At 38.5% G+C, this 20,846-nt stretch overlaps 1 protein-coding gene across 2 annotated transcripts in view; it reads right to left on the reverse strand.

The window, feature by feature from the left end:
- SNTG1 (syntrophin gamma 1) overlaps nucleotides 1–20,846 on the reverse strand; it is a 191,938-nt gene that overhangs the window by 124,415 nt on the left and 46,677 nt on the right. The gene's annotated exons all lie outside the window — the stretch shown is intronic.

Raw genomic sequence — 20,846 nt, forward strand, 5'->3', positions numbered from 1 at the left:
GAAACAGAGTTTCTAGTATGATTGTTTTCTCCAAGAGCTGTGATATATACACTGGATACCCAATACCTGTTAGTAAAAATAATGCTAATCCTGGTTTTGTGTCTCTCACACAGTATTTGAGCTACATCACTTTAAAAACAACTGTGTATTCCCTTATTTTCACAACCTGTAATTTCCTCAACGAAATTTTTTTTATTGTTAAATACAGGCTGATTTCTGTTGTGAAAGTAAAAAAATTCCTAATCATTCTTAGACTACGCAAAATATTCTGTATCTGATCATCAAAATATACTTCCATGAGGAACATAAAACGTCTCTGACCAGAACTTCAACATCAAGTCAGTGTGAAAGAAACACTTTAGATATTATGGATGTTTTCTCTTAACTTTACGTTGTTAACATTCTCATGCCAAGAGTATCCTTCATCCAATTATTTTAATGCTAACTAAGAGTTCATTTCCATTTACTGCTTGGGTTTTTTACGATGCTGTAATGTCTGGCACTTGTCCATTCGCCTGGGAGCCTCTCCAGGTAATCAGTAAATAACTTTAAGTAAACCAGGCACTACAGCTCCGACTGCTGCCATGGATGTAGACGTATTTCTCTCCTGTATATTTTCGAGGTATCTCGGGTCAGTGAACGGAAAGCGGCTGCATCCATCCCAAAGGCGGCTGCACGCACCTGACCACGGGGTGGCCCAAAGCTACATCTGTCCATGTGGGAAAAGACCTCAAGGAAGGAAAATATGATAATATTTGCCAAACTAACTTGGACTCCGCAGTCAGAGTGAGTATCAACGTGTGTGGGGTGACGACAGGGAGCAGGGGTTGGTGCAGAGTGAGTGACTTTAAGAATGTTCGATGGAAGGGTTTGTGAAGTTGAGTCTGGTGAGTTAAAACAATGTGTAGTGTTCTATTTCCAGATGTTTGACATGTGTTCTTTCCTCAGTTAGATTAAGGTCTTACTATTTTAGAGTCTCCATGGTTAGGAATCCGTCTATTTTTATAACTCTTCCTCATCCAACTTATTATCCTAATCAACAAACGTTTACTGAACTTCTCCAAAGAAAAACAGAGCCACATTTATTAAGAGCCCAGGAAAACCTGAAATATAAATCTCTGTAATTGTCAAGATCTGGTCAATAGAAACTAGGTATTTCGGACAGGGGGGTTTAGTTCGGGACTTGGGGAAATTTTCAGCAGAGGAATGAGGCAGTAGGGAGACCAGCAGCAACAGAGCCCCACGGCCACCCTGCCGCAGAGGACCACGGCAGCGCTGACGCTGGCGGGGCGCAGGAGCCACAGTGCGGCTGCCCTCAGGATCGGGCTGCTGGGGAAGCAGGGGCGGCCTGCGGTGAGTCACAAAGAAGCAGGGCGTACAAATCTCACGCCTCTGCAGATGAGGGTAAGTGAACCATCAGGGACATTGGGAAGGCGGAGGAGAGCTGGGTGGGATCAAGCCAACAGCCAAGAACGTTCCCCCAGGGGACACAGGCAGAGGAGAGGCACTGAGAAAACCATGCCAGAGGCTGCAGGGGAGAAAGCACAGGACACACACGACAGATGTGGCGCATCAGGTGAGAGTCACATTCAGATCAGAGCCCTGAACCATCAGGAGAGCCCCTCAGCTCCCAGACTCTGCCACATGCCGGAAGAAAAAGGAAAAAAAGCAGCCAAGAACTTTCATTTTTGTACCGTCTTCAGAAGAAAGATTACTGTAAGAAAATCACTCCCAAACTATTTACTCTAAATGGCATGTACTTGTTAAAGTTTGAACTCTGGAGGTAGGTTCCATTCGTTTGAATTCTGTTGCCATAATCGGCCAGCTGTATAACCCTGGGCGATTGATTTAATTTCTCTATGACACGTCTTTCTCCTCCGTGAAACAAAAGTAATAGTCATTTCTCCCTAACAAGTTTATGAAGATTAAGTGTTTTAGTTTCAGTAAAATGCTTAGAGAAGAGCTGGGAACCTTGTATTTACTTAATAAATGTTAGCTAACAGTAGAAAAAATAATTCGATTAATTGAAACGTTAAGAATTTCATATAAATACTTTGTGATAGAACTTCTATATATTTCTATAACAGAAATACTCTATTAATAGATTTATTCAATAAATATATGGAACATCCGACAAATAGAGGTATCTGACCAGACATACACTCAGAGCCACAGGACAAGGAAGGACTCCCAACATTTAAATAACACGGCTGTTTGACACAGGATGAACCCCCAAAGCTTCAGCCGTACAAACACATGACTAAACCCAGAGAAAGAGGAAGAAGGCCAGATCTGAAAATACAGGTGACCCTTGAACAATACCTGCTTGAACTGCACGAGTCCACACATACGCAAATTTTTTCCAATAAATATAGTACCTGTATTTTCATTTCACAATCTTTGAATTCACTAAGTGTGGGGAAAGGTTTGTGTTTGACTAGAGATCCCAATATGTGGAAACAAAAGAACTAGGGTTGGAGTCCTGATTCTGTCCAGACTGCTTCAGCTTCCTGCCCTTGGGCGAGTCATTGATCAATTCCTTTGTTTCTGAGGCCGAGAGAGCAGAATACAGATTTCAACTACACGGGGCTGGGGGTCGGGTGGGCTGGGCGGTGGAGGGGTAGGTGCCCCCAACTGCCTGCCTCATTCAAGGGTCAACTGTATACTCTGAATGGATATGATTTACATTTTGGAGAAAGAGAAGGGCATTATCCCAGAAGTCTTAAAAGCAAGACAAAACAGAAAACACCAAACTGGTGATTAGAAAGTCGCTTCAGTAGTGAGAAGAACGAAATGGCTGATGGTAACCATCAAATTTAAGGAACAGGCAAACGGGCGGGCAAGGAAGGATGGAGACTGTGGAGAACTGGGAAGATGTGTAGGCCTAGAGCTGCCAGAGCATCTAACTTTTTCAGGAAAAGCCACAAGTCTGAATTTTTATGTGACCTCTCCATTCTTTTTCATTTTTAATTACGGTAAAATACACATAACCTAAAATTTACCATTTTAACCACCTTTAAGTGTACAGTTCAGTAGTGTTAAGCATACTCACATTGTTTTGATCTCCAGAAAATTTTCTTCTTGCAAAAGTGAAACTCCGTCTTCTCTAAAAAACTCCCCATTTCCCCTCCCCCGCCCCTCCCCTGGCAAACACCATTCTACTTTCTGTTCCTATGAGTTTGACTTCACTAGAGACCTCATATAAGTGGAATCCTACAGAATTTAACCTTTTGTGTCTGGCTTCTGTCACTTGCATAATGTCCTCAAGGTTCATTCAGGTGCCCCATTTGACAGGATTAGCTTTCTTTCTATGACAAAATAGTATTCCATCGTCTGTCTCTATTTTTCCTTTTGTTGCTTTTGTGCTTTTGGTGTCATAGTCAACAAATCATTACCAAATCCAATGTCTTGAAGCTTCTCCACTGTTTTCTTCTAAGAGTTTTATAGTTTTAGGTCTTACGTTAAGATCTTTGGTCTACTTTGAGTTAATTTTTTATACCGTGAAGGGGAAGGGTCCAACAGCATTTGTTGAAAAGACTGTCCTTTTCCCATTGAATGGTCTTGGCAACTGTGTCAAAAATCATTTGACCATACATATGAGGGTTTATTTCTGGGCTCTCTGTTCTAGTCCATCAGTTTATATCTGCTTTTATGCCAGTACCACATAATTTTGTTACTGTAGATTTATAATAAGTTTTGAAAGTGTGAGACCTCCAGTTTTGTTTGGGCTATTCATTGTCCTTTATGGTTTGATCTTTGTGTTCCTTTGATGGATTTCTCTATTTCTGCAAAAAAAAAAAAAAAGTCATTGGGATTTTGTTAGAGACTGTATTGAATCTGTAGACTGATTTGGGTTGTGTTGATATATTAACAAAATTACATCTTCCAATTCATGAATATGGGATGTCTTTCCATTTCTTTCTTCTTTATTTCTTTCAGCAACATTTTGTAGTCTTCAGTATACAAATCTTGACTCCTTGATTCCCTTTTTTCCTAAATATTTTATTCTTTTTGATGTTATGATACATGGAATTATTTTCTTAATTTCCTTTTTAGATTGTTCATTTTAGTGTATAAAAACGCAACTGATTTTTGTGAGTTGATTTTGCATCCAATAAATTTTATGAGATTTTTTATTAGTTCCGATAGTTTTTAATGAATTCTTTAGCATTTTCTACATATAAAATTATGTTATCTGTATTAAGTAGGTAATTCAGAGTCACTAAGACTCACAGTAGACAAAGTATTGCTGGAGCGCAGAAGAAAAGCGTCTCTACCAATCCCTCTACTCCTAAGTTTCCAACTAAATCTCAGAAGTAGAAGAATCCTGAACAATTGCTTACATAAAGAGTGGTTTCATAGCACAGTGTAATTCTATATTTTACCTGACGGTTTGTTTATTATCTTTTTCCTTTTAATAAAATTTAAACTCTCCAAAAATAATTTAAAAATAAAATCATGTCATTTGTGAGCAGAGATAATCTTTTTTCTTATTTTCTAATTTGGATGTCTTTTCTTTCTTTTTCTTGCCTAATTGCATGGCTAAAACTTTTAGTACTATGTTGAGTAGAAGTGGTAAAAGTAGGCATCCTTTTCTTATCTTGATCTTAGAGAAAAAGCCTTTTGTCTTTTTCTACTGAGTATGATGTTAACACTGGGCTTTTCATATAAAGCATTTATTATGTTGAGGTAGTTTACTTCTATTCCTAGTTTGTTATTTTTATCAGGAAAAGGTGTTGAATTTTGTCAATTGTTTTTTATGCATTGGTTGAGACAATCATTCCTTTTTATTACTGAAGAGTATTCCACTTGTGGTAGTAGGACAGTTTGTTTATCCATTCATATGTTGAAGGACTTGTTGACTGGCTCTGGTTTTTCGTGATTAAGAATAAAAGCTTCACTAAAACTTCCTGTACATATTTTTGTGTGAACATATGTTTTCATTTTTCTTGGGTAAATACTTGTGGATGTGCATGCTTGGTTGTATGATAATACTTCGTTTTGTAACAAACCATCGAGCAGTGTTTCACGGTGGCTTCATCATTTTGCAATGAGTGACTATTCCTGTTGCTCCACATCCTCACCAGCATTTTGTACTGTTGATATTTTGTGTCGTGTTATTCTAATAGGTTTATGGTGATATCTTGTTTTCTATTCAGTTTTGTTTGTTGTGCATGATAGACGACAATTTTTTAAACATCTAGGAAATGAGCATGTTGGAAGGTATCGGCTCACAAAGTTGAAGCAATGGGTAGAGAAACATGCTCAGGTAGGAAGGAGCAAAGTTGCCTTCACACAAAAAATGTGATTTTAAAATGATGGATTGTTTAAGAGGTTTGTACCAGGGGTGATATGAGGAAATTTACACTATTGCACTGAAGTCTTGACCATAGTTCAGTCACAGAACATAATCTCATACTAACCTTTACATCTCTTGCACGCTCTTGGGATTAAAATTCCTTAGTGAGAACACCAATTTGGCCAAAATTAGTCTACTGGTTTACATTCTACTCTCCATGGAACTGAGTGAGGGAATATGTATTCCTTCCATTGTGTTTTTGTTATTGAAGGCAGGGCTCTAGATCCCAATTATCTTGGAAAATCCCCCTCTAGGAATGTTGGCGTGATGCTGGACAGCCCCACATGGCAAGTGGAGAGGGTCAGATAGCTTAGTGACTCCTCAGGGTAGGCCTCTGACCAGAACTTTAGTCTGAGGTCTGAATGAGGAGGATGCCCCAAACATGAGGAGATCAGAGACACGAGCAGGGAAAAGGTGCTAAGGTACCTGTAAGCCCGGGGTGGGAGGACCCAGCGGAAGTATGGGTGGGGTGGGGCTGACACTTGGAGGGATAAAGGGACAGGGGTACCGGATGAGTTTTGGAGAGGTGAGCCTGTAGCTCACGTAAGCCCAGATAAAGGGCTTGCAGTCCTTCTCTGTGTGCTGGGGAACCACCAGCAGGTTGATCATGGTGAGGGTGGGCACACAGAGGAGTAGTGAGGGCAGTTAGGAGACCACTGTGGAAGTCCAGACAAATATGATAGCATCACATATGAGGAGGTGGTTACCCACGGAGAGAGGTGAACATATCTGTGATTTACTTGAGAGTAAGAGTCCACAGGCTGAGGAGTGTGAAAGGAAAGAAAAGAATCAAAGCTGTGTGTCTTGCCTTTTAGACTTTATTACTAAGTTGTGTCATCTACAGAGATGAGGAGAGCAAAAAGGAGGGTTCTTTCCCCTCATCTGGGTTTTGGTTAACTCAGACTTTTGTTGCTGTATTAAGTATGAAATGTGCATTCGATCCACATGGAAGGACCAAGTTGGAATTGAGAGAAGAGTATTAATTGGTGTAAATTTCTCTACATAAATGTACAAACTAATAATCATTTGTATATAATTTAAAGTAATTAAAAAAAATTCACATCTGTACTTAATTACCTTGAAAGACAAAGGAAGTGTTCTTCCATAATTCAAAGTAATTATCTGTATCTCTATCTCTTCAATATAAAATGTTTATCCCTTCCATTTGTATACTTCCCTTCATGAGATGAGTAAATAGGTCTCTGACATTCACAATGGAACACCTTAGACCTCGAAATCGTAGTGAGCATGGGAGAGACACGTCACTGGAAAAATGAGAATGTCTAGGGCCTTAAAATCCCGTCTCCACCTAAATTTTAACTGAAGTTAACTTCAGTTTGAACTTCATTTTAAATCCTTTTTTTGAAGTGTTCATGTGAAGTATCTGTGATGGAAATATTGATAATTAAGGGGAAGTATTTTCTAACGACTCTCCAAACTATGGCAGTTTTGTATTGAAATCACTCTGAAGAGAATCTTCTGTTAAAAAATATGCTTATTTTGTTTTGTCTCTAATTTATGGTAACCATGTTTTTTCAAAAATGTATTTATTAAGGTATATGGACAATAATGTTTGTAGCCCATTGGCCATAAACTTTGGAGTCAGAACTGGATTTGACTTAATTCTACCAAAACTCAATTTTTACTCAAATTTGGACCAATTTCTCCCATGTTTTTTGGTCTTACTTTCCCCATAGATAGAAGTGAAATAGTAATAACTTCTATATAATTGAGGTAATGACATTGCCTGATGCACTGCTTGGTTCATACTATTATTAAATGACTAAGTAACTTGTCATTATAAAATAAATAATTCTTAAAATTTTTCTATACATTTTTTGTTGAAAATTTAGAAATTATAAAAGTTCACAAGTAGAATATAAATACCATCTGTGAAACCATATCCAAATTATATCACTTGAGTTAACCTCTTTTAAGCCTTTATATTCAATATTTTTATTTTTAAACTGTAATTTAGACAAGATATGTATATTCTTATGCAAGTTACTTTTAAAAACTCAACTAAATATTGTTATATATTATAAATATTTTCTCATCTTAAGGAATCTATTTACAAATAGACTCCAGTTAACCTTGAAAAAGAAGGAAATAGTAATACACACCCAAGAAAAATAAAAGCCCATAAATATACAATTCAATCACATATATGATTTATCCTATCACTACAATATCTCCAAAAGATTCTCTAATGAACAAAACAATGATTGTCGGAAATTTTGTTTTCTGTTCCTCCCAGTAAACACTTTAAAAAAGTAAATATCAAAAAATTTAATAAATCTCATTATATTTGCCAGGCTTAGGTTCAGACTCAGCAAGGAGACTTACACTACAGATAAAGTAACATTATATTGTGAAATAAACTTATAGCACAAATAGAGATTATTTAAATATATACACACATACCCTGGATCTATCTGTCTATCTATCTATCTATCTTACATAGAAAAACTTCTCAATTTATTTTCATTGTAATTTCTCACATTATTATTACTACCTATTTTCAGAATGCTGAATAATTGTAAAACAAGTAATAGAAACATTTGTTCAGAATGAGCCACTTCCCTAAGGTTTATCTTTTAAATCTCTGTAAACAATTAAACAATCATGCTGGCCAAATTCCAAAAATCAGTATTGCCAACTAATACTCAATAAGTTAACAGAATTTACTTGCAGCATTTTTCTTACATTTTTTTGGTTTGAATTCATAAAACCTGCTTGTGCTAAATATTCAGTTGTTTTTCTAAATTCAGTAAAAGTGAAGAAAAGTTGTACATTGATGCCCATTAACTAGGAATGATAAACATCTGCATGTTCATTCTACACTGAAGTGAACACCACTACGAATTCTGAATAGAGGTTAAAGGCCTATAACCATGAGCGCTACATCAGTAGTTCACTCATTTTATTTTCTGAGTCGTAGTCTATGGTATGGATATACCACAGTTTATTTAACCATTAAAAAATATCTGAGATGTTTCCTGTTTTGGGCTCTTACGAATACAGCTCTATAAACATCTATGTGTGGGTTTTATGTGAACTTAAGTCTTCATGCCCTGAATGAATCTCCAGAGAAATCTAAGTGAAAAAAACAACTTCCAAAAGGTTAGACTTCATGATCCCACTATATAACATGGTTGAAATCACAAAATTATAGAAATGGAGAGCAGATTAGTGGTTGCCAGGGGTTTAGCAGCAGGTGAGGGCAGGAGGGAAGTAGGTGTGGCCGTAAAGGGTAAAAGGAGGGTCCTTTTGGTGATGGAGGTGCTTTGCCTTGACTGTAGCAGTGTCAGTATCCTGTTGTGATGTTGTTCTGTTGTGTGAGATGTTATTCTTGGGGGGAAACTGGGTAAAGTGCATGTAGGATCTCTCTGCATCATTTCTCACAACTGCATGTGAGTCTACACTTAACTAAGAACAAAAAGCTTAATTAACATGTGATATAATTAGGACTACAGTTGTGCTATATTTCCAGGACATAAGGTAAAGTGATAGTATTTAACATTCCTTGTATAAAGTATTCCATTATCAATGAACAGTAAAATTCAAAATTCCAGATGAGATTCCAGAGGAAATCTGGAGATTAAGAAACTAAACTATGTAGCAAGTGCTTTAGAAACAGGCAAAATGAAACAATACTATGTGGAGATATAATAAAAATCATTCAAGTAACTGATGAATATGAAATTTAGGCTAGTGGTTTCATTTGGAAGGCTATGATTAATATAAAGTACACAGTGGCCTTCTGGGAGGTGGACGAAATTCTGCCTCTTGGCATAGAAATGATTAAAAGGTTATTTGCCTCAAAATTTTTCACTAAGCTATACATTTGTTGTATGTGGTTTTCTTTATTTGCCTTTTATTTTACCACAAAAAGTTAAATGAAATGAAATGAAATGAAGTAAAATGTTAAAACCACATTTAAACCATACTCAATGACTTCTGAAAAATGTATTTTTTAATCTGACATTTTTATTGATAAATTATTCACAGATCATGAATTTCACCAATTTAAAGTAGACAGCTCAGTGGTTTTTAGTATATACAAAGAGCTATGTAACCATCACCACGATCTTATTTTAGAACATTTTCTGCCAACCTGAAAGAGACCCTGAACCCATCCACACTCACTTCCCATGACCCCCTTACCCCAGCCATGGGCAACCACTAATGTACTTTCTGTCTCTATAGATCTGCCTACCTGGATATTTCATGCAAATGAAATCACTCAATATGTGGTCTTTTGTGAACAGCATCTTTTACTTAGTATGCTTTCCAAGGTTCATCCATGTTTTACCCTGTATCAGTACTTATTCTTTTTATTATCAAATAACATTCCATTATGTGGATATACCACATTTTGTTCATCCATCATCAGTTAATGTGTTGTTTCTGCTTTTTGGCTACTATGAATTATGCTGCTCTGAACATTTGTGTACAGGTTTTTGTGTGGCTATATGCTATTTCTCTTGGGTACTTACTACAGAAACTCAAACTGCAGAAAATCAAAGACAAAGAAAAAATTCTGAAATAAGCCATTGAGTTGGGGGCAAATTTACCTATAGTGGAACATGGATTAGGATTACAGCTGACTTCTTATCAGAAATCATGAAATCAAGAAGAGAATGGAGTGAAATATTCAAAGTGTTGAAATAGAAAAGCATAACTCAGAATTCTATATCCTGTGAAATTATTCTTCTAAAGTGGAGAAATAAAAAATATATCAGATACACAGCAACAGAGAGTGCCTTACCAGAAGCCCTATACTGCAAGAAGTGTTATAAGAATTTCTTTAGGGTTTAGGAAAATATGTCAACACTCAGATCAACATAAGGAAAGCAAGAGCTGAAGGAATAAATGAAACTAAAATATTTTATTTTTCTTATTCTTGCTTGATTGGAAACAAGTTTTAGTTTAAAATAATAGTAGTAACAATGTATGGTTTTACTGAAGATTACAGGTAAGTGCTATGAATGACAACAATGTCCGTAATATATGAGAAAGATAAATCAGGAATATTCTGTTATTAGGTACCTGAGTTATGCAAGTAGCAGTACAGGGCTATTTGAAAGTGCATGTGGATTCATTTAAAATGTATATTGGAAACTCTAAGTCAAACACTAATTGTTTTTAAAGTATAATTGATACAATAAGATAAGAGATATAATGGACTCTTTTACATAAAATGCTTAATTTAAACCAAGGAAGTCAAAAAAGAATTAGGGTGGTGATGGGAGAAACAAAGAACAAATATGCAACAAATAGAAAAGAGTTTTAAATATGGTGGATATTAATTCGGTTTATCAGTAATTACTTTATATTTGAATGGTCTAAATATATCAATTATAAAACAGAAATTGTCAATGGGATATAAAAGACCCAACTCTAGGTTCTACAAAAAACACACAACATTTTAATATAAAGACTGATAGGTTTAAGGTAAAGGCATATAGAAAAATGTATTTTTCTAACGCTGATCAACATAGCTGGAGGAGACAGATCAATTACACACAAAGCAGACTTGAGAACAAGAAAAATTATCCAGGTTAAAGTGAGGAAATAAATAATAAGAAAGTGGTAGAATCACCAATGATATGTAGTCATGCTAAACACCTAACAACAAAATATCAAAAAATGTGAGGCAAAAACTGATAGAACTGAAAGGAGAAACGGACATCACTACTGGAGTTGTGGAACTCAACAGCACTCTTTCAAGAATTGTGAGTTCAGACGGGCAGCGATTTGGTGAGGACACAGTTGAAGTAAACAGCACTATCCTTCAAACTGGTTCACAGCAGCCCTCCCTTATCCCCAGGGGACACGTTCCAAGCCCCCCGGGGGATGCTCGACACCCTGGATGGTACCGAACCCTGTATATACGATGTCTTTTCCTGCACATACAGACCTGTGATAAAGCTGAATTTATAAAGGAGGCACAGTAAGCGACTGTCAACAGTAACTAATAATAAAATAGAACAACTAGAACAATAACCTGCCATAAAAGTTAGGCGACCGTGGCCTCTCTCTTTCAAAATATCTTCCTGTACGAATGTAAAGCCTTTTCTATCTTAACTGAGCACTCATCACACACTGACCGTAACTTGTGCAGCTCCAGATGCAGCAGCAAAAGTAGCACACATTTCCTTTTCCCTCTTCACAGGTTCACGGATGGGAGAGTCCTTACCGTCCTCTATGAAGTTGAGAACTTTCACCTTTCCACCTAAAAGAAGCACTTCACAGCTTCTCTTTGGCGTATCCGAACTGCCAGCATCATTCTTCATGCCCTTTGGGCCATTATTACGTAGAATAAAGGTCGCCCGACCACAAGCACTGTGACCCCGGGAGACAGTCGACCTGCTACCCCCGCGACTGCTGAGTGACTGAAGTGGAACACGGACGGAGGGATGGTTCCCGTCCTGTGAGGATGGAGCTGACATAGCGAGATTTCATCACCGTCCTCAGAAGGACGCGCGGTTGAAAACTTAGGAATTGCTTATTTCTGGAATCTTTTAGTTAATATTTTTGGACTGGTTGACCTTGGGTCACTGATGCCAAGTAAAGTGAAACTGCAGATAAGGAGGGACTCCTATCTTTTGCAGAACACTCTGTCCAAAAACAGCAAAATGCATATTCCTCCCATGCTTATATGGAAAATTCACAAAGATAGACCAGATTCTAGGCCAGACACAAAATTTAGCAAATCAAAAAGAATATAAATTATACAAACTATGCCCCCAGACAAGAAGGAATTTAAACTAGCAGTCAGTACCAGAAAGACAGCTTGAAAGTCCCCCAGATATTTGGAGAATACCTTTCTACATAACACAGGAGTCAAAGAAGAAGTTTGGAGAGAAATTTAAAAATACTTTGAACTAAATAAAAATGAAATAGAGCTCTTCAAAATTTTGGGGAAGCTGTGCTTACAGAAAAATTTATGCCATTAAATGCATATATTCATAACGATTAAAGTCAATGATCTAAGCTTCTACTATAGGAAACAGAAAAAGTGGAGCAGTCAAAGCCCAAAGCACAAAGAAGAAAACAAATAATAAAATCACACAGGAAATTAGTGAAATGGAAAACAAACAAACAAAAACAACAGAGAAAAGTCAATGACACTAAACACCTGTCCTTTGAAGTGATAAATAAAAATTGATAAACCTCTAACCAGATTAATCAAGAAACAGAGAAGATACAAATTACCAATATTGGAAATGAAAGAGGGGTCATCACTATTGATCCCATGGACATTAAGAAAAGGCTAATAGTAGAATACTACAAACAACTCTATGCCCACAACTTTGATAACCTCGGTGACATGGATCAATTCTTTGAAAGACACAACTACTAAAACTCACGCAAGGAGAAATAGATATTCTGAAATGGCCTATATGTATTAAATAAATTTAACCGAAATAAAACACCTAAACTAGAAAGTTTTCCTGGTGTGTTCTTCACGTATTTAATGAAGGAACGGAACCAATCCTCCACAGTCTTGTCTAGAATATAGAGGCAGAGGCAACACTTTCTAAGTCATTCTTTGATGCCAGCATTATTTTAATACCAAAAATGATTTTAAAAACATTACAGAAAAACAAAATTAAGACCAATATATCTTATCAGAATTTATGCAATGACCTTCAAAAAGTTACTAGCACATCAAACCCAACAATGAATAAAAGGAATTATACATCACAACCAGGTGGGTTTATTCCAGGTAAGCAAGGATGATTCAATATTGTAAATTCAATCAATGTAATCTATGCATCAAATGTTTAAAGAACAAAACAAGTATGGTCATATCAGATGATGCAGAAAAAGCATTTGAAAGAACTCAACATACATCCATGTTTAAAACTGCCTGCAAACCAGGAATATAGGGGAACTTCTTCAACTTGATAAAGAACAGCTACAAAACACCAACAGCTAATATCATACTTAATGATGAGAAACCAGACCCGTTCCCACTGAGACCAGGAACAAGGAAAGGACTTATTTCCTCACAATGAATATTCAAGTTATGCTGGAAGTCCAGGCTAGTGCAATATGACAATAATGAAAAAATAAAGCTACATTGACTTAAAGAAGGAAATAAAGCCATCTTTATGGCCATGAAATAATTCATGCGTTGGACTTTATTACAATTAAAAAGTTCTGTTCTGGGCTTCCCTGGTGGCGCAGTGGTTAAGAATCCGCCTGCCAATGCAGGGGACACGGGTTCAAGCCCTGACCCGGGAAGATCCCACATACCATGGAGCAACTAAGCCCGTGCGCCACAACTACTGAGCCCGCGTGCTGCAACTATTGAAGCCTGTGCTCCACAACAAGAGAAGCCACCTCAATGAGAGGCCCGCGCACTGCAACGAAGAGTAGCCCCTGCTCGCCACAACTAGAGAAAGCCCGCACGCGGCAAAGAAGACCCAACACAGCCTAAATAAATAAATAAATAAAATTAATAAAGAGGAAAAAAAAAAGTTCTGTTCTGCAAAATGTACTTTTAAAGAAAATTAAAAGGCAACCCATCCACAGAGAGGGAGAAAATATTTTTAAAACATATATTTGATTTGGTAGCCAATACAAACAAGGAGCTATCTCCAATATAAAGAACTTTGTTAAGTTCAACAATATGAAAACAAACAACTGAATTTAAAAATGGGCAAGGTATGTGAATAGACATCACCAAAGAAAATACAAAGAGGGCAAATAAGCATATGAACATATGCCCAACATCATCTGTCATTAAGGAACTGTAAATTAAAATAGCAATGAGATACCACTGCACACATGGTTCAAATCCACAAAACTGAAAGTACCAATTGCTGGTAAGGATACAGAGCAATGGGAACTCTCCTTTATTGCTAGTGGATGTGCAAAATGGTACTGCCATTTTGGAAGACAGTTTGGCGGTTTCTTGTAAACTAACTATAATCTTACCATATAATTCAGCAATACACCTCCTAAGTTATACTCAATTTATTTAAAACTTATGTCTATGCAAAAACCTGCCTGCAAATATTTATAACAGCTTTATTCATAATCACCACGAACTGGAAGTAAGCACAATGTCCTTCAATAGGTAAATAGATTTTTAAAAAACTGTAGTGAAGTTGCTTAAAATTCCATTGTCTGGACCATGAAATATTATTCAGTGCTCAAAAAGAAATAAATTATCAAGAGCTAAAAGACATGAGTCATTCTTAAATGCACGTTGCTAAGTGAAAGAAGCCGTTCTGAAAAGGCTACCTGCTCTATGATTTCAATTATATGACATTCTGATAAAGGCAAAACTATACAGACAGTGAAATGGTCATTTCTAGAGGACCATGATGTGGGGAGGAAATAGCTGAGGAGGATTTTTTTAGGGCAGTGAAACTATTCTGTAGGACATCGTAATGGTGGATACATGGTATTATGCACTTGCCAAAACCTGTAGAATTTGCAGCTAAAAGGTGAGTGAGCCTTAATGTGTGCAAATCATTTTGGAGGTTAAGGGATATCACAATTGAATGCAGGATATGACAAGAGAATCTGAATGTATTACGAACATCTGAAACAACCTCACTGAAGGGCTTAGGAGAGTGGAACTGACCTAAGTGAATCTGGAAATTAATGAAATCTGCAAGACTAAAGGCAAAAAAGAACAGTACATCAATCCGCTACCTAGTCAAGTTTTCCCACTAGGGAGTAGGTTAACTGTCCTGATCCTGCTGTACATATGTACTGGATTAGAACAATTAAATAAGCAGATGGCAGATGGTGTAGCATCTGTTGGTGGGAGGCTACACATAAGCAAGGGGAGGAGGCTAGGACTGTCTGTGTGATGATGGGTTCCCTTAGCGGCAGCCATGTAAACTCACGTTTAGCTTAATGTAGATACAGAGCAGGTGTGTGAGCAATTCAGTACACACACACACACACACACACACACACACACACACACACACACGCCTCCTGTTCTGTGAGCTGAGGGGCCTAGACGGCACAGTTACTCCACAAGCAATGAGCACACCAGCTCCCAGAATGTAGTTTCTCAAACATTCTGTAGCAAAGCAAAGCAGGGCCTCTGGGAGGAATGGCTGATTCTTGGACTGGCAGGAAATGTACAAGACGAGCCTGAAATATCTTTTAGCACCAGAAACTGAGAAAATGCTCCAAAAAAAAAAAAAAAAAAAATCCCAAGGACTTTTCAAAGCAACACTAAAACCAACTGGAAGAGCTTATAGCCCAGAGTATAAAAGAAGTATCCAAAATCCACACTGATCTGTCAAAATGACTGAATAAATTTGAAATATTGAGGTGAATAGACAAATCTCCTATGTAGCAGAATTCCAGGGAATGTACAGACAGTCCACCCCTGTGGAGGTAGAGCATATTCCCCACTAAGTGTAGGATCTCCTTCCAAGGAGCACAGCATGGAAAGGGAACAAGAACCACAGAGTAAGAGACCTGGCAGACTCTTCCTCATCCAGGTGCTGGTGATGCAGTCATGACGGCAGGTACACGTGATAAGACATGATAAGACGGGCGCTGTGCCTCTGTCATCTTCCTCCCAACACACATAAGCCCAGTCTAATCACACAAAAAAATCGGAAAACTCCAAATCGAGATTCAGCCCACAAAATACCTGACCAGTCCCCCTCAAAAGTGTAACAGTTATCAAAAAAGAAGTCCTAGAAACTATTACAGCCCAGAGGAGCCAAAGGAGACATAATTACGTGCGATGTGTAATCTGGATGCGATCCTGGGACAGGAAAAGGAGTATTAGGTAAAAACTAAAGAAATCTGAATAAAGTCTAGACTTTTGTTAACAATAATGTATCAGTACTGGTTTATTCCTTGTAAGAAATGTAATGTAACAATGTGGGATGTTAATAATGGGGAAAACTGGGTGTGGAAACTAAAAATAGAACTACCATACGACCCAGCAATCCCACTACTGGGCATATACCCTGAGAAAACCATAACTCAAAAAGAGTCAGGTACCACAATGTTCATTGCAGCTCTATTTACAATAGCCAGGACACGGATGCAACCTAAGTGTCCATCGACAGATGAATGGATAAAGAAGATGTGGCACATATATACAATGGAATATTACTCAGCCATAAAAAGAAATGAAACTGAGTGATTTGTAGTGAGATGGATGGACCTGGAGTCTGTCATACAGAGTGAAGTAAGTCAGAAAGAGAAAAACAAATACCGTATGCTAACACATATATATGGAATCTAAACAACAACAACAACAACAACAAAATGGTTCTGAAGCACCTAGGGGCAAAACAGGAATAAAGACGTAGATGTAGAGAATGGACCTGAGAACATGGGGAGGGGGAAGGATAAGCTGGGACGAAGTGAGAGAGTGGCATGTACTTATACACACTACCAAATGTAAAATAGATAGCTAGTGGGAAGCAGCCGCGTAGCACAGGGAGATCAGCTCGGTGCTTTGTGACCACCTAGAGGGGTGGGATAGGGAGGGTGGAAGGGAGATGCAAGAGGGAAGGGATATGGGGATGTATGTATATGTATAGCTGGTTCACTTTGTTACACAGCAGAAACTAACACACCATTGTAAAGCAATTATACTCCAATAAAGATGTTAAAAAAAAAGTGATGCATCAGTAGGGGTTCACCAACTGTAAGAAATGTCGACGGCAGCCTGTGATCTCAGTAAGAGGGGATACTCTGTGTGAGACAAGATGGGGAGAAAACTTTCTGCACAATTATTTTGTAAACCTAAAAGGCTTCTAAAAGATAAATTCTATTAAAATTGAAAAAGAGAAAAAACACACACATTCCCAGGCACTTTCTCAGGAGTGAGCTGCAAAATACATCAAGAGTGATCTATTTCAAATGCTTCATCTTTCAGATAAAAAATGAGGGTCAGAGAAATGTAGGCCCTTTATGATCATCAGACAGCTGGAAAATACCTATAACAAAAATTCTAACTTAGGTGTTCAAATTTCCATCCTCAGACACTTTCTTCTCCTTGCCTTTCAGTCTGATCATTCTGAAAATAAAATGTCAGCTATGTGAGAATTGTATAATCTGGATAACACACGCCTCCCCTCCTCACTCTGATCTGTGGGGCCGAGAGTGATTGGGGAGCGACTTTGTTGGGGTGCGGTGATGTCCACACGCCTGTCTCTACCCCGCCGGTCACTTCCTCTTCTCTGTACACAGGGTCTACCCGGGCCTTCTGCTGTGTGTCCTCCCTGTCAATTCCTCTGGGTGGGACTTGGCTGGTGCCCCACTAAGGGAGGGTTTATCTGGCCTGGCTTTGTCTCAAAACGGGTCTTTAGTCTGTGTAAGACAACAAATAGGGATTTGATGGGACTCAGTAGCCAGGAGTAAAGACCATGCAGTTAATGAACTTGTCACCTGTGCTGTCTCTATTCGTAGCCTAATTAGGGGACAGACCTGTGGGTCCAGCAGAGAAGGAACTCCTAAGGGTGTTAATGAAAATCTAAGGATGTAAATTAGGCAAGTTCTAGATATTTTATTGCTTTTTAAAATCAGAGATACAATAAACAATCTTTAACACCTTTTTGTCTTTGCGCTTAACCCTTCTCAAACCGGTGGGACATATTAAAAGTCAAGTGATTTCATGTATGGCTTTCCTCGGCGGTAGTTAATTCAAAGAAAAAGAGTCCACTGCAGTCAGAATTCTGGAGGAAAATCTGAATTCATTAGACCTCAAAACCTATTTCCAGACTGAAAACAAATTGAGAATTGTTAGCAGTTAGGTGAAACATGATATGTTACTCAATGACAATTTAAGCGTTTTGCCAAGATCTAAAATGCTTTATGTTCCCAAAGCACCTCCTAAATATGTTCCTTGATAACTCATAAAATCTCCTAAATGGTTCCAATATATAAAATAATGCCTCATTTTCAGATGATATGATGTAACTCTTGTAATTTTATTTTCTGATTAATCTAAGCTAAAAAAGAAAATTCCAATGGAAATTTTGAATTAAGTTAAGCATATATCATAACAATTAAAATGTTATTAAACAACATTTTGTATTTCTTTTATCAAAATTTGTTTTCGTTGCATGAATATATCATTTTAACTTACACAATTTGAGCTATTCATTTTGCTCCTGTAAAAAATCACACAATTTTAGAGTTTAGTTCAAAGTCACAAATTCAGAATCAGGGTGATGGTTATTTGCAGTTCTAATTATCTAATGTTTTCTATCAATAAGACCATAAAAACAAAAAACAGATGAAACTCTTCTTCGGTCTCAAAGCTGGCACCTGCTCTAATCTTTCTTGGTCAGGAAACTGGTAGCTTTCCTTCCTTCGCAACCTTCTAGCAAGAAGAATGCCGGGGGTGGTGTGGGTGAAGCCCAGGATTGCTGACCGCACACCCAGACATGGGAAACATACAGACGCAGACGCCGCGATGACCGAATTCTAGTCATCTAGCTACAGAATCCGTTAACAGCAGTCCACTGGGTGCCCACGCGGAGAGCAGGGGTCCCCGGCCGCACAGATCAAGCCTGTAGTTAGCTCCGTCACGGAAGCTAGGGCTACACCGTTGAAGGCATCTACGAATGTTGCAGACTTCTAACAATGGCAGTGGATAGTGTAGGTGAAGAAAAGAAAGTCACAGGCACAAACAACCTACTGTCCTACCTTCCCGGGCTGCTTTCTGAATTTGGGCCGCTGGGGCCCTGACCTGGAACGAGGAACGCGGTCCGGTCCGTCAGCGCGTCTGGTACTTAAAACCAGCCACACCGCTGAGCTTGCGGTGACCTCTTCTGCCCACGTAAGTCCCTCCCTGAACATTTAACTAATATCTCAGTCCCACTGAGGTGTAAGTCAGTCTGTTTGCTTAGATAATTAGCTGCGAAGACAAAAGCACCTAATCACTGTTGCAAAGTGAAAGACTGGAAGCAAATAAGAATATCACTACCTACACTCCAAAGCTGATATGGTTAAACCTCTCAAAAGAGTAAAAGTTTGTTGTGAAGGGCCGCGTGCAATTTGCAATACAATCTTAAATCCCTCTTCTTTGAAACAGAATGAACACCATTCGGAAGTGGCGTGATTAGCGCCTTCTAATCTTTCACGCCACATGGATCTGTTTAATCAAAGCCTCATCACAGTAAGTGTAAGCTTGCTGCTTGCCTCTGAAGGGCAAGTTGCAAGCAGGACTCCACGGAACAGCGTGCGGTTTTGGAGCAGAATGCACTTGTTTTTGCTCCCTGGACAATGAATTTAAAATCGCGTTGTACTTTTGAAAAAAGACTAAAGTTAAAATATCGTTGCTTACAGGGCTATATTTGAAATTTGTGTATATTCAGAACCGAGCAGTCTGTGATGTGCTGCGTCTCACTTGTCTAAACCCTGTTCTCAGATGTTGCTTTTTTCCCTGTTTGACACAAGCCTGAGACCTGAAGTACGTATATTTTACGCGAGGTCCACCACGGGGTGATTTTTCAAAAATCAAGTAGGATTTTTGAGAGAAAAACCAAGTGATGAATATGGACACACCTTGCCTGTCGCACAGAGAGCGCTCTCCGACAGCTCTGCTTTCTCACTTGTCTAAACCCTGTTCTCAGATGTTGCTTTTTTCCCTGTAATTTGACACAAGCCTGAGACCTGAAGTACGTATATTTTACGCGAGGTTCACCACGGGGTGATTTTTCAAAAATCAAGTAGGATTTTTGAGAGAAAAACCAAGCGATGAATATGGACACACCTTGCCTGTCGCACAGAGAGCGCTCTCCGACAGCTCTGCTTGTGGAGCTGGGGCTTTTCAGACGCTCGGAGTTGCCTCTTTGAGGCCTGAAATACGTAAACATATCATAAGAGTTTTCTCCAGATAGTAGCAGGGCAACGTCTTCACACACCCAGTGAACTGGAGCCGCGAGAAGCCAAAGGCTTACGGTATTTTCGTTTTGTTTGACCCTTGAGTACAAACCTTTAGGCATATTTTCTCCTCTCTCCTTTCCCCTGTGAGTTGATACGGAGATTCAGTGAAATTTCTATGAATGTTATTGAATCAGCTGTGAAAAACTTTTCCCAAACGCCCGACACCGGCCTGTTCTTTTCTGCATCATTTTTTATGTCCTCCCTCAGCCCCACAGAAGCTGCTCAACCTTCCAGCTTCTCCCAAGGTGTAGATTAGAGGCCGCTGATAGTGAAACTGCTGGTCCCGTTGTTAAAATACAAATTCCTGGGTCACATAAGCTGAGTGAATTAAAGTAGCTGAGGCCGGGCTTCAAATCTGCACATTGCCAACATCCAAGAAAACACCACAGTAAACACTGCTGATCTTTCTGTGTAGCTGTGTAGTGAGCTGAACCTGTGAGCCTTGAGATGAAGTGTCTCTAAATGTCATCTCTGTCTCTCTGTCTCTCTCTCTCACACACACACACACACAGACACACACACTCACAGAGACACACACACACACACACATATACAGACACACACACACTCACAGACACACACA

This window comes from Physeter macrocephalus, chromosome 15, assembly GCF_002837175.3.
Source record: "Physeter macrocephalus isolate SW-GA chromosome 15, ASM283717v5, whole genome shotgun sequence".
Taxonomy (NCBI): domain Eukaryota; kingdom Metazoa; phylum Chordata; class Mammalia; order Artiodactyla; family Physeteridae; genus Physeter; species Physeter macrocephalus.